General features: G+C 40.8%; 1 pseudogene; it reads right to left on the reverse strand.

Annotated features, from left to right (window-relative positions):
• Nucleotides 1-1696: 1696 nt before the first annotated feature.
• On the reverse strand, nucleotides 1697-2927 carry LOC132693306 (keratin, type I cytoskeletal 19 pseudogene; annotated as a pseudogene).
• Between the last annotated feature and the right edge of the window lie 10171 nt (nucleotides 2928-13098).

Raw genomic sequence — 13098 nt, forward strand, 5'->3', positions numbered from 1 at the left:
CCCTCTCCAACCCCAGCCAAATAAACTAGCAGCAGCCGAAGCACTTCTGTCAGCCTCAGCTTTCAGGGAACCCAAATTAGCACAGTATCTGTATATCAGACTTACCAAGATACTTGTCATTGAACAGTCCATTTTAATACCCGAAAAAAGGGCAATTTGTCATATTAACAGTCAGTAAAGTTAACCACAGGGAACATGAATGTCATTAACAAATAAAATAAAAATAACTTTTGTCCATTGAGAATCATATTGTGACCGGGTGCCTGGGTGGCTCAGTCGGTTAAGCATCTGACTCTTGATTCCTGCTCAGGTCATGATCTCACAATTTGTGAGTTCAATCCCCACATTGGGCTCTGCATTGACAGTGTGGATTCTCTCTCTCCTCTTTCTGCCCCTCTTTCTCTCACCTCTCACTCTCTCTCTCTCTCTCTCAAGATAAACAAATAAACTTGAAAAATAAAGAAAAAAAAGAATGATTTTGTGAGGGGGCACCTTGGTGGTTCAGCCAGTTAAGCATTCAACTCTTGATTTCAGTTCAGGTCATGATCCCACAGATTTGGGATATACAGCCGTGCATCTGGCTCTGTGCTGACAGCACAATGCCTGCTTGGGATTCCCTCTCTCTCTCTCTCTCTCTCACACACACACACACACACACACACAAATAATAAAAAATAAATTTTAAAAATAATGATTTTGTCAGGAAGTAAAATCATAGAAGAATGACAAAAAGTATGTCATAATCCTACCAAAGTTGTGGAAATGTATGTCTGATTTGGAAAAAAAATGCAAATCTAACTATAGATATGAGATTTATGGAAAAGGAACTACATTCATTAGGAAGTTACGTAACACTACAATCACTAATATTTGTAAGTATATACAAAAAGGGAAAGTCTGTGAGGAAATTTCAAACCACTTGGTCAGACAATGTTGGGTTAGGAATAATAGAGAACACCCTTCTTTTCATAACCATAATTTGTTCCGATTAAGGGAAAAACAAAGAGGAATCAAACAGACAGGAATCAAAATATCTCCATTATTATTTACACTGGCTCACAGGCCGGGAGCTTTCTTCATACTCATTCAATCACAGGGAACAACTTATCATCACAAGCACCTTGAGGGGAAGGCTCTACCACCATAAAACTTAAGGCAGGAGGAGTCAAACCGCAAGTGCATTTTCTCTGTACAGCTAGATCCCAAGAAAAATGGGAGTTAAGAGGAATAAACCATGCTTGCCTAGTTTCTCCTTCCAAACTCAACTTCCAAATAAATTCCTTTTTCTTCTCTAATGGAGGAGTAAGGGCATGGGCAGAGGCCATGAATATCTCATGAATTAAATACAGGTATATCCCTTTCACTGTGCTTTGCTTTATTGCACCTCACAGAAACTAAACACCTGTGGCAACCCTGCACTGAGTAAGTCTACTGGTGCCATTTTCCCAACAGCATTTGCTCACTTTATGTCTCTGTGTCACAGTTCGGTAATTTTCATAATATTTCAAACTTTTTTTTTCAAATTATTATTATATTTATTATTGTGATCTGTGATCAGTGATTACGACTCACTGAAAGCTCAGATAATGTTTGCCACTTTTTTAGCAATAAAGTTGGTGTGGTTTTTTTGAGCCAAAAAGCTTTACTGGCAGGTCAAGGGAACATCCAGATATAGGGTTCCTCCTCTCCCATGTCCCTACCCAGGGGAGCCCCTCTGCAGAAGAACAGGAAGCCCACCAGGCTGCCAGACTTCAAGAGCCTTGGGGGTGGGCAGGTTGTCAGAGTGGGCATCCTGGCCTTCCAGGTGGCGATCTACTGCTCCAGCCCCAACTTGATGTCCATGAGCTGCTGGTACTCCTGGTTCTGCCACTCAGTGTCTGCCTGCACATCACTCAGCTAGGCTTCAATACTGCTGATCAGAGCCTGGGTCTGGGCCAGCCATGCTCCAAAGCAGGCCTCTGTTTCTGCCAGTGTGTCTTCCAGGGCAGCTTTCATGCTTAGCTGAGCCTGCAGCTCAATCTCCGGAGCCTAGAAGGTGAGCCACAGCTCAGTGACCTCTGCCTTGCCTAGCTGTAACTGCTCTGTATGGCCAGCCACCTCCCAATTCAGCTCTTGGGTCTGGCTGGTGAACTAGGCTTCAGAACCCTTTTGGCTATTCTCAGCCATGAGCTCATATTGGCTTCTCATGTCACTCAGGGTCTTGGCAAGGTCCATGACCAGAGCGGAATCCACCTCCACACTAATCTGGTCAGTTACCTGGCCCCTAAGGGCACTGATTTCCTCGTCGTGGTTCTCTTTCAAGCAGGCCAGCTTCTCCTTCAGGCCTTCAGTCTGCATCTCCAGGAGCTGGCCAGAGTCAGCTCAGCATGCACCCTGCTCAGGCCGTTCATGTCGGCCTCAGCTCTCATGGACTGGTCTGCTCTGTCTCTAAGTTGGTTGGGAAGTCATCCATAGCCAGAAAGGCACTGTCAGTCTGCACGACAATCTTAAGAGTTCTCAATGGTAGCACCAAGAATCTTGTCCCGCAGGTCCTTGATGGTCTTGAGGTAGTAGCTGCAGTGGCAGGCGGCCTAAGCACCTGCTTCTGGTACCAGTGGTGGATCTTCACCTCCAGATTGCCATTGGTCTTCTCCAGGGCGCACACCATGTCCAGGCAGGAGGCCAGGTGGCTGTTGAGCTTGTGTCTGGTGATCTCATTGCCCACCAGCAGCCCGCAGGACCCGGCCAGCCTCCAGCAAAGCTGTCGCCGTAGCCCCAAAGGATAAGCACATGAAGCTGGCGAAGAACACAGACACACGCCAAGGCCGTCTGAGCCCCTGGGGCAGCTGGGCATGGAGAAGGCACCTCCTGCCCCAAGCGTAGGGAGCCACTGTGCAGGCCCCCAAGGTCAAGGTGGTGGACAAGTGGCAATAACTGAAGGAAGTCATGGAGAAGGAGGAGGAGGAGGGTGACACTGGTCGGAGGAGAAGTGGTTGGTGGGAGGAGTCAGCAATAAAGTATTTTTTAATTAAGATAGGTATGTTGGGGTTTTTTAGACATATGCTATTGTATACTTAGTAGGCGATAGTGTAGTGTAAACATAACTTTTATATGCACTGGAAAACCAAAAGAATCGTTTGACTCACTTTATTGTGATATTTCCCTTTAATTATAGTGGTCTAGAACCAAACCCACAATAGCTCTGAGGTATGCCTATACCTTCCATGTAGAAGGAGACTTCAGGAGTGGGGTCAAAGCAAAGCTACACACCCCCAATAGACTGGGAAGAAGTTTCTCTGGATCTGTCACTCTCTGAAATATCACACAATCTCCTACAAACCTCACCACTGTCTACAATTATGAAAAAAAGAAAGTACTTGTTAGGGTGAATTTGAGGATAACATGAGAGATTACAAAGTAAATACGGCCTTCTATTAGCTACCTAAAAAATGACTCAAGAATGAGTTAATCTGATTTCTTTCATTTGAATTAGAGTTCCTTGCATACATTTGGATTGGGGTTCCTAGACAGTCAGAAATGCAAACTCACCCAAAGGCACTCAGAAGGCAACACTCACCCAAATGGACACAGTCCAGACACAGTCTAGACACTCAGAAGGCAACACTCACCCAAATGACACAGTCATTGGATGAAAGCATTTGCTTTCTGTTCTCTGGAAAGAAAAGTTTATGTGTTTTCTGTGTGATTCTGCTAGAGGGCTGGGCTTCCCCCATAACAATAACCAGTTCAGTAACATAGCCAATATTCAAGATGCTCACCTTTGATTTTTGACCAGTAGTTAATGTCATCTACTTTCAATAATTACCATTAAAAGGTAATTAAGAAATTCTCTTAGATATGAATATGGGTTACTTTGAAATGAAAGTATAACACTGGAAGTCATTAGAATTCACTCCCATTTATAATAGGTGAAGAAAGCTTAAAGAGGCATTGACATTTCATAGGCATTTAAAATTTTAGAAATCCTCAGTTAATAACTAATATTGATAGATTTTTTAATGTTCAAGGAGCTTTAATATATCAAAAAAATATTCCTAACATCCAAATTATTTATCCAATGGAAATATTAAATATGTAATAACCCTTCAAAAATTAAAGATTAACATTCTTATAAACATCTACACTATATTCGCTGAACCTTGACTATAAACTTATTTATTCAAACTATTCCAAAACTCAATTTAAGTCTATTCCCATTAGAATCTCATATACCATTATATTAGAATCTACTATATAAGAATCCCTTAATGCCTTAAACTTTTTAAGAAATAGAAAAAATGCATACACTGAAACCAGTTAAACTTTTTCTGGTGTTTAAAATTCTTACATTTTTTTCTTTGTTAGCTTTATTCCCATCCTAATGCATGTTCTTATTCTTAGACATGGTTAACAGTGAGTTTAGTTAGCATACATATCTTCCTAGTAGAAACCTCAACAGACGCAACTGAAAAAGAGTTTTGTCTCTAGCCCAGGTCACAAATTCTGAATCATCGCCAATCAGTCCTGATTGGACATGGGACAAGGATGCACCTAAACTTCATTTCTTTGACATTATCATTGTTGGTGTATTAATTATTCATTAGCAAGCAACACATCACTCTGAAATTTAGTGGCTTACGGCACCATTTTTATCTCACAGTTACTGTGGGTCAGGATTCTGGGCTTGACTTAGCTGGGTCCTGTGGTTCAGGGTCTCTCACATAGCTGTAATCAAGGTATCATCCAGGAATGCAGTCATCACAAGGCTCAACTGAATGACCTCTCAAAGTTATTCATTTGGCTGTTGGTAGAATTCAGTTCTTCCTGGACTGTAGAATAGAGGATCTCTGTATTTACTGGCTGTTGGGAATGCTATAGAGAAGCTCACAATTTGGCAGTTGGCTTCATCAGAGAAAAAAAAAGCCAAAAAAGCCAGAGAGAGACAGTGAATGATGAAAGCAAGTCTTTTCAAAACCTAATCTAAAAAAGAAAAAAGAATAAAAAACCTAGTCTAGGAAATGATACCTCATCACTTTTGTTTTAATCTATTCATTAGATGTGAGTGACTTGGCAGGGTCAGATTACACAAAGACGTGAATACTAGAAGATGAGGATCATCTTCAAAGACACTTACAATTGGAAATTTACTGATATCTGTATCTCACTATAATCACTAGAGCCATCTAGAAGTCTCATCGCCTAACTCAAGAAGGTAAATCTTCTTTTGTGAAATGTGAAGGTAAATCTCCTTTGTAGGACACTTGGTTAATCTGTCATCTCAGGATACACAGGTAATTTTTTCTACTTTCTACCTGGTTATTGTGTATGACCATGGATCATACACCAGTGTTATGGGTAACCATAATCAGTACTCATCATTTGTTTTACTCACTGTTCTCTATATTGAAAACTCATATGCTTAGTAGAAAGAATAAAGCTTTCCTCTACATACTAAAATAAATTTTAAAAAAATAATCCTATTCTACTACATTGTCTTCCTTTTTGGTTTTCAAACTTTTCATTGTTATAGCTTTTTATGGAATATCATTATGAACTCATAGGCTTTCACACATTCAATTTATGTCAATTAACAATAATTTTTATTGTGGTCTTTTTTTACATTTTTTAATGTTTATTTATTTTTGAGAGAGAGAGAGAGACAGAGTGCAAGCAGGGAAGGGACAGAGAGAGAAGGACACAGAACCCGAAGGAGGCTCTGGGCTCTGAGCTGTCAGCACAGAGCCAGATACAGGACTCGAACTCACAAACTACAAGATCATGACCTGAGGCTGAAGTCGGATGCTTAACTGACTGAGCCACCCAGGTGCCCCTATTGTGTTTTGATGCTCAAATTTTCATAATTTGAATGTCATTACATTGCTTCTTTATCATTTTAGTCTTTATCCTTGAAATTTTTTTAAGTTCATTTATTTACTTTGAGAGAGAGAGAGGAAGGGAGAGAGAGAGAGTGCATATGCACACAGAAGCAGAGGACAGGAAAGAGAGAGAGGGAGAGAGAGAATCTCAAGCAGGCTCACTGTCAGCACAGAGCCCAATGTGGGACTTGATCTCACGAACCCATGAATCATGACCTAAGTGGAAATCAAGAGTTGGATGCTTAATGGGCTGAGCCATCCAGGTGCCCCTATCCCCTGACATTCTTAAAAACTTCTTTGCTCTCTCACCAAAAAAACTGTATGGTATGTTTCAGACCTGCTGTTCCCAGTCCTAATTTTCTCCTATTCTATGACATGGAAATAGATGCCCTCTAAGCAGATCTGATTCCTTTAGTGGAAAATAGTGTCAGAAACAAAATTCTCAGGGGCATCTGGGTGGTGCAGTCGCTTAAGCGTCTGACTCTTGATATCGGCTCAGGTCATGATCTCACAGTTTGTGGGTTCGAGCCCCTAATCAGGCTTTGCACTGATGGCGCAGGGCCTGCTTGGGATTCTCTCTCTCCTTCTCTCTGCCCCTCCCCCATGCACACATACATGCAAAGTCTCTCTCTCAAGTAAATAAACTTAAAAAAAAAAAAAAAGAAAACCAAAAAAAAAAAAAAAACCACACACACACAAAATTCTTAGCATTAGGAATATGCACATTTGTGCTATTGTAGGACAGAGTGCTGATACTGTTAAATTTTAGCGAAACATATGGAAAAATAAATCCTTTTTAGAATCAAGTTTCAAAATTTTAATTTAATACTATCTTACTTTTTAAAAATGAAGTTCTGTAAACCACTAAGAATTTTTGCTATTATGAAAGGCAATCAGGTAAGTAAACCTCACCATTTAGTTTTCTAAAGAGGAAATGAAAAACTTCCTGATGTAGCCTAAGCAGCTCAGGTCTACAAAATTGTAAGAATCCAAACTCATATCTGGTCAATAAAAATTATTAAGCAATCTTTTTGTGCATCCTCTCTGTTTCTCATAATTTTTTGCATCTCATATTCTCCATGATTCAGCAGCTTTTCAGTGATCTATTGTGCAAAGTCTTTGTATTCTAACCCCTGCCTATTTAAAACTGCTTTTAAGTGTAGAAAGAAGTCTATAAAGGATTCCACTGGGAAGTACTATCTCTGTTGGGAAGAAAGATGTTGTTTACCAAAAAAGGCCAAAGAGCCTGACTAATGTGTACCTGTAGAAACCAACAAAATGGATGTGAAAATGGGGGTACTTGGGGGCCATTTTGGATGCCCCAAAATGGATGTGAAGGCTAAGGTGTGAGAGGAGCAGATATAAAGCAGTTTTAAGTTTGTTGATCTGCAGACATTCTCCTATGACTCAGGACACTAGGCACAAAAATGTTTTGAGCCAATCCTAATACTGCTGGGACAGCTTCTTGAAATGTGGAGATGATAGTAACCTATACTAAGTCAGATAGAATTACCTTGGTAAAGTATTAATTATGGAGTCAAAAGGCTCAGAGAAATGGACATTAAAATGGATTTACTATATATGACCACAGAACCCATTAGCTGTGTTCCTCATAAGGGCCTAACAGATACTTCTTTCATTAAAGCAATAAGAAAGGCACTGGCATCACTGAGTAGAGATGGCTGCTCTTTTTTAAGTCAGAAATGAAAATGGTGCATGCTCTAATAGAACTGGGTCCCCTAGTTTCAGAGGGGAAGACAGGATTCTAAAATAGGAGAGGCCAGGCAGTAGCACTTAACTTCCTGAAGCAAGATAGACATAAGCAGTGAAGCTGGGATGACAATGAGGGGCCCTTGCCCACAAAGAACATATGGCAACAGGGAATAGACCTTGGAGTTCCAAGAGGCAAACTTGACAGATAATATGGGTATTGCTTCACCTGTATAACCAAAAAAGATCAAGAGAAAATAAGCAGAAGGTTGCTGTCAGCCACTGCAATTAAATGTCATGATCCTTCACCTAGCTTCCAGATCCAGGCCCATTCTTAGACCCAGAGCCCATTGATCAAAGGGGAGGCCAAACTCCTTGAGGAAGGAGCCTGCACACTACAAGCGTATATAAGAGTAACCCCCCTTATACTTCACCAGAGTGACTTAATAACCACTCACGAGAGAAATTTTACAATGATTAAGGTGGAATACACCAAAATTTACAGGGGTATAAAAACTGAGATAATATTAATGCAATGCAAACTTTTTATAATGAAGTAACTAAGACATAACTAGTGGATTCCCTATTTCTACCACATACAGCATTCTCCAGAAGCTGCAAACCTCACAGAATACAGGAATGACCTCTTAAGTTGAAGCCAATTGCTAGATAGGATTGATGCCCTGCGCACTAGTGGCTATCCTTCAAGGCGAGCCATACACTTTGAAACAATGGCCATTATATGGTGCTGAATCCATGGCAGTGGGAATGGCCTCTCATGCCATTTGAGGGAATTTGTGCTTCCCATTCTGCAGAAATAGAGTTCTGCAGAAATAGAGTTCATGATTCCCTGGGGGGTGAATTTTTCTACCAGGGTATATAGTAAGTTTTCCTATAAACCTAAAGCTCCACCTGCCACCTAGCTGTTTCCGACAGAGAAAAGTTACTACACTACCTGATCATCATTCTCCAGCACTATACTGGCTGACATCAAATAGGGAAAATATGTCTGGAATTCAGGGCACTCACTGATGCACCTCTTAGTGTCTAGATGCCTGATGGTAACCACAAATAGATGCCTGATGGTAACCACAAATAGAAAAATTACAGCAACCACAGCCACACAAAGGTACAGTGACTAGGAGCTCAGGCTCCCCACAAATGGAGGTTTGGAATGCTTGAGAGAGCAATCTAGATGAGCAAAGTGCTGTCCATAGGCGAGAAGAATCTACAATGTGTAACAGAGGAAGAAAATAGATAAATTTCAGTTACAACCACAGCATTAAATACAGAAATGGGGTCTGTAGTTTGTTCCACTAGCCCTTTTATGTCAACTACTTTACTTGGGGTTTTAGTATTATTTTGGTTTTTTGAAGCTGTGACCAGAGCCACAAATTTGAAGAATTGGCAGCAGAACCCAGTAAACTCATCTTGGGTCATGAGTGTATCAAGAAGGTCCAGGAGTGATGCCCGTACCCGATAATGCCAGCCTGAATTCTAGCTGCGGCATTTCCATCTCTTTGCCTGATGGCTTTCTCAGGCCATCAAAGCCCGCTCTGCCTCCACACACAGTGAACACAAACTTCTTGAAAATGCATGTCCCACAAGATCAACCCTCAATCAATGACTGGTGCACATGGTATATAAATATCCCAACCCCCTCCTACCTTGGCTGGGAAAACTCTGAGCCTTCTTTCTACTCTGTTTAAAATCACATCATAAGTCGCTGGATAATGTACTCTTCAACAGCTTTCTTCCCTTCCTGGTTTCGTTTCCTCTCTCCCCTACTGATGTTTCCATGGATCCTCTCCCAAATATGTGGACTCAAATATTTGTTTCTGGAGCTGCTTCTGGGGAGGAATGCATATGAGATATACAAGTAAGCAGAATGGGAAGCAAGAAATTTCTTCCCTTTCTCATTCAAAAGTCTAGCAGATCACCAGCTAAGATGCCCATAATCAACACAGGATAACTGAGGGACATTAAAAATTGTGGTGCAATACCTGGGGACCGTAAAGGGGCAAGGCATAGCATTTTTGAGTCTTTTTTCGTGGAATGTATAAGGAATTCAGAAACTGTGATGTAAAGTAAAGTTGAGAGCCAGAAGGCCTACTAGATGGAGATGAGAAGTAAGTATCATCATTGTTGAAGCTGTTGGGGGTCAGCAATTCCACCAAGAGAGTTAAGGCAGAGCACTTCTACAAGTGGAAGATCACTGTGCCCTGGCCACACCAAGAGGCCAGACCACAGGTTTCATTAGCCCCAGACTTCCGCAGGCAATTCCATGAGGGTGCCAATGATGAGGAGGGACAAGGGGCTCTGCTCAGAACCCAGGGAAAACCCAAAGCCCCACAAAGCTAAATCTTCTCATTTTCCATGACCATGATGACATTTTCTCCTGAATCCAGGTATCATCCTTCCAATAGGATAGGAGAGGAGGAGTCCTCAGAAAAAGCTGAACTTTGGAATGTCCGAATAATTACACAAAATGAGACTTTTAAACCAAGAAACTGAGACAATTTTAACTGGCTTGTTTAGATTCTGCTCTGGCATAATCCATAGTATCCAGCAAAGCAGGGCTCAAGAGGAAAATTTTTATGATACTGTCACTTCAACTATATAGATTTAACTGAATCCACACTTAACCTCATGCATTAAGGGAAGAATGCTTTCAGTATCTAATTTTTCAAGCACATCAAGAAGTCTATGAATACACTCACACTTTCTAGAGATATAAAGAGGAAGGTCCACGCATCAGCTCAGCAGGCTGCACAGACAGGAGAGTCCTTAGATGCAGCCAGTCACACCCACCTGAGCCCAGGAAAGAGGCGACACTGTGGACTAAAGGATGCTGGACCTCAGGGAAACTGAAAAGGCCAACAGGCCAAAAAACGAATAATAACTATCCCTGTCCCTTCTCCTTCTTTCTGCAAACTCTTGTTCTCTCACCTCCCCTATAGTTGCCCTATGTCTTCTCTTAACAATTCATAATTCAGCCACTGTGAACCAAAATACTACTAAGATAATCTAACACAAAGGAAATCTTTACATTCCTTAGATCTGAAGAAGTTCATTCAGAGGAAGAAATATGTTTATATTTGTTTATTTACTTTCTTACATTTTAAATATATGTATATATATATATTAATTTTTTAACATTTATTTTTCAGAAAGAGAGAGAGTGGGGGAGGGGCAGAGAGAAAGGGATACAGAGAATCCGAAGCAGGCTCTGCACTGTCAGTGCAGAGCCCAACATGGGGTTTGAACTCACAAACCAGGAGGTTATGACCTGAGCCAAAGTCAGACAATCAACCAACTAAGCCACCCAGGTGCCTATATATATATATATACACACACACACATATATATATATATACACACACACACACACACACATTTTTGTAAACCTCCATGGATAATAATGCAGAAACTGAAAGAAGAATGTGGAGATCTCAGGGGTTAACTTGTCCACACAACTGTTAGCCTGAGTTTCAAAGCCATGTCAGTATAAAAATGCCTTAAATCACAACTATAGAGTACTGTGTAAAGTGCCATATAAACAAAAGTACTATCACTGAAATCTAAAACGGAAAAGACAATATAACATAAAATTTATTTTACAGACTCAATATGATAATGAGTATGGGAAAAATAAAAAGTGAGTATGTGGCCTTCCATATGGCAAGGAAGTAGGGGAAATGTTGAGAAGGAGGGAATCAGAGGTATCACTACAGCCTCTGTCAAGGACAGAAGCAACATAAAGTAATTAAAGCCCAGTTTTGACACCAGATGGGCTTGGGTTTTAATCCTAGCTCTGCCACCTGCTACCTGTGCAATCTTGAACAATTTATTTATTTAACCTTTCTGAGAATTAACTGAATGTTGTGCAGATTAAGTGAGATCATATAACGTTTCTGGAACATCATAGATGCCCAATAACTATTAATCTTCCTACCCCATTCAAACCCACTTCCCACAACTAGGAGAGGGAAGAAGTAGAACCTTGGGTAAATAAAACTGAACATAGAGAGGGAAGAAGCAGAGATCCAGGGAAAAGAACAGAAAAAGGACTGAAAGCTAAAATACCGTACAGAAGGCTTTGCAGCACACACATTCCGATAAATCTGAGTAAATGTTTATGTCCAGTCTGAGCAGCCAAGTATTCATATCGTTATGACACCCACTAGGTCATCTCCTGCCTCCTCAACATCTTCTGGAGTCCATGTGAGATCAGTATCCAAACTGGGGACCCTGCCAAAATGCTTGTTCCCAGGCCCCATGCCCTGAAGTTGTGATTCAAAATATCCTTCTGCATTTTCACAAAAGAAGTTAATATTTTGAGATAACAACTGAGGTGTTTCTCTCCCCATTTATCACTCCCATCACCAAATTTTCTTGTTGTTCTTCCCCTATTCAGTCAGGCAGCATTTTCTCAGGACAAAAAAATTAACAAGAACAAGGATCTATTAGTGTTTGACAAAATTTTTAATTCCACAGGGCCCACAACTTTGAAAGGGGAAAAAAGTGCTATTTTGAACAGTAAAATACAAGTATTATAACATAGACCATGGAGTTTGGATAAGAGTCAGCCCTCCCCACCCACCCCAGCCCAAGAGTAGATGAAATCTGCCCATTAGAAGAACAGAAACCTTGAAGAAGGAGAATAGAATTATCTGTGAATGTGAAATTCCTGGCAGGCAGATATCAAGAACTTTAATGGACAATTAAGACCAAACCTCTGGTGGAATCATTAAAAAATAACTTTGGGGGCGCCTGGGTGGTTCAGTTGGTTAAGTGTCCGACTTCAGCTCAGGTCATGATCTCACAGTTCGTGGGTTCGAGCCCTGCATGGAGCCTGCAGCCTGTTTCAGATTCTGTCTCTGTCTTTGTCTCTCTCTGCCCCTCCCCCGCCTGTGCTCTGTCTCTAAAATAAATACACATTAAAAAAAATTAAAAAAATAACTTTGGAACTTAGATACAGCTTGAGGAAAAGGGGTAGAGCATAACTCTGAATCTGAATAAATTTAAACCTACAATGATTGAATAATCCATGAATTCCTGTTATTTTTTAATTTTTTTTTAATGTTTAGTTTGAGAAAGAGAGACAGAGTGTGAGCAGGGGAGGGGCAGAGAGAGGAAGACACAGACTCTGAAGCAGGCTCCAGGCTCTGAGCTGTCAGCACAGCCTCAACCTGGGCCTCGAACTCACAAACCGGGGCATCATGACCTAAGCAGAAGTTGGATGCTTAACCAACTGAGCCATCCAGGCAGCCCCATGAATTCCTGGTTTTAACTAAATGTCATTAAATTAATATTTCTGTCATCTATTGGGAATAATGGCTCTAGGCATAAATTAAATTTAGCTGTATGAAAATTTTATAAAAGTCATAATTTCCACATATTCTGGAAATTGTAATACTTACCAGAGTTTTAAAAGCTACTTAGGTACTTCTGACACAGGTGGACTGCTAACCACACTTTGAGAAATACTGTGAACTCTACTGAGTAAATCCCCAGTACAGATCTTCAGGCT

This window comes from Panthera onca, chromosome B1, assembly GCF_046562875.1.
Source record: "Panthera onca isolate mPanOnc1 chromosome B1, mPanOnc1 haplotype 2, whole genome shotgun sequence".
In the NCBI taxonomy this organism is placed as follows: Eukaryota; Metazoa; Chordata; class Mammalia; order Carnivora; family Felidae; genus Panthera; species Panthera onca.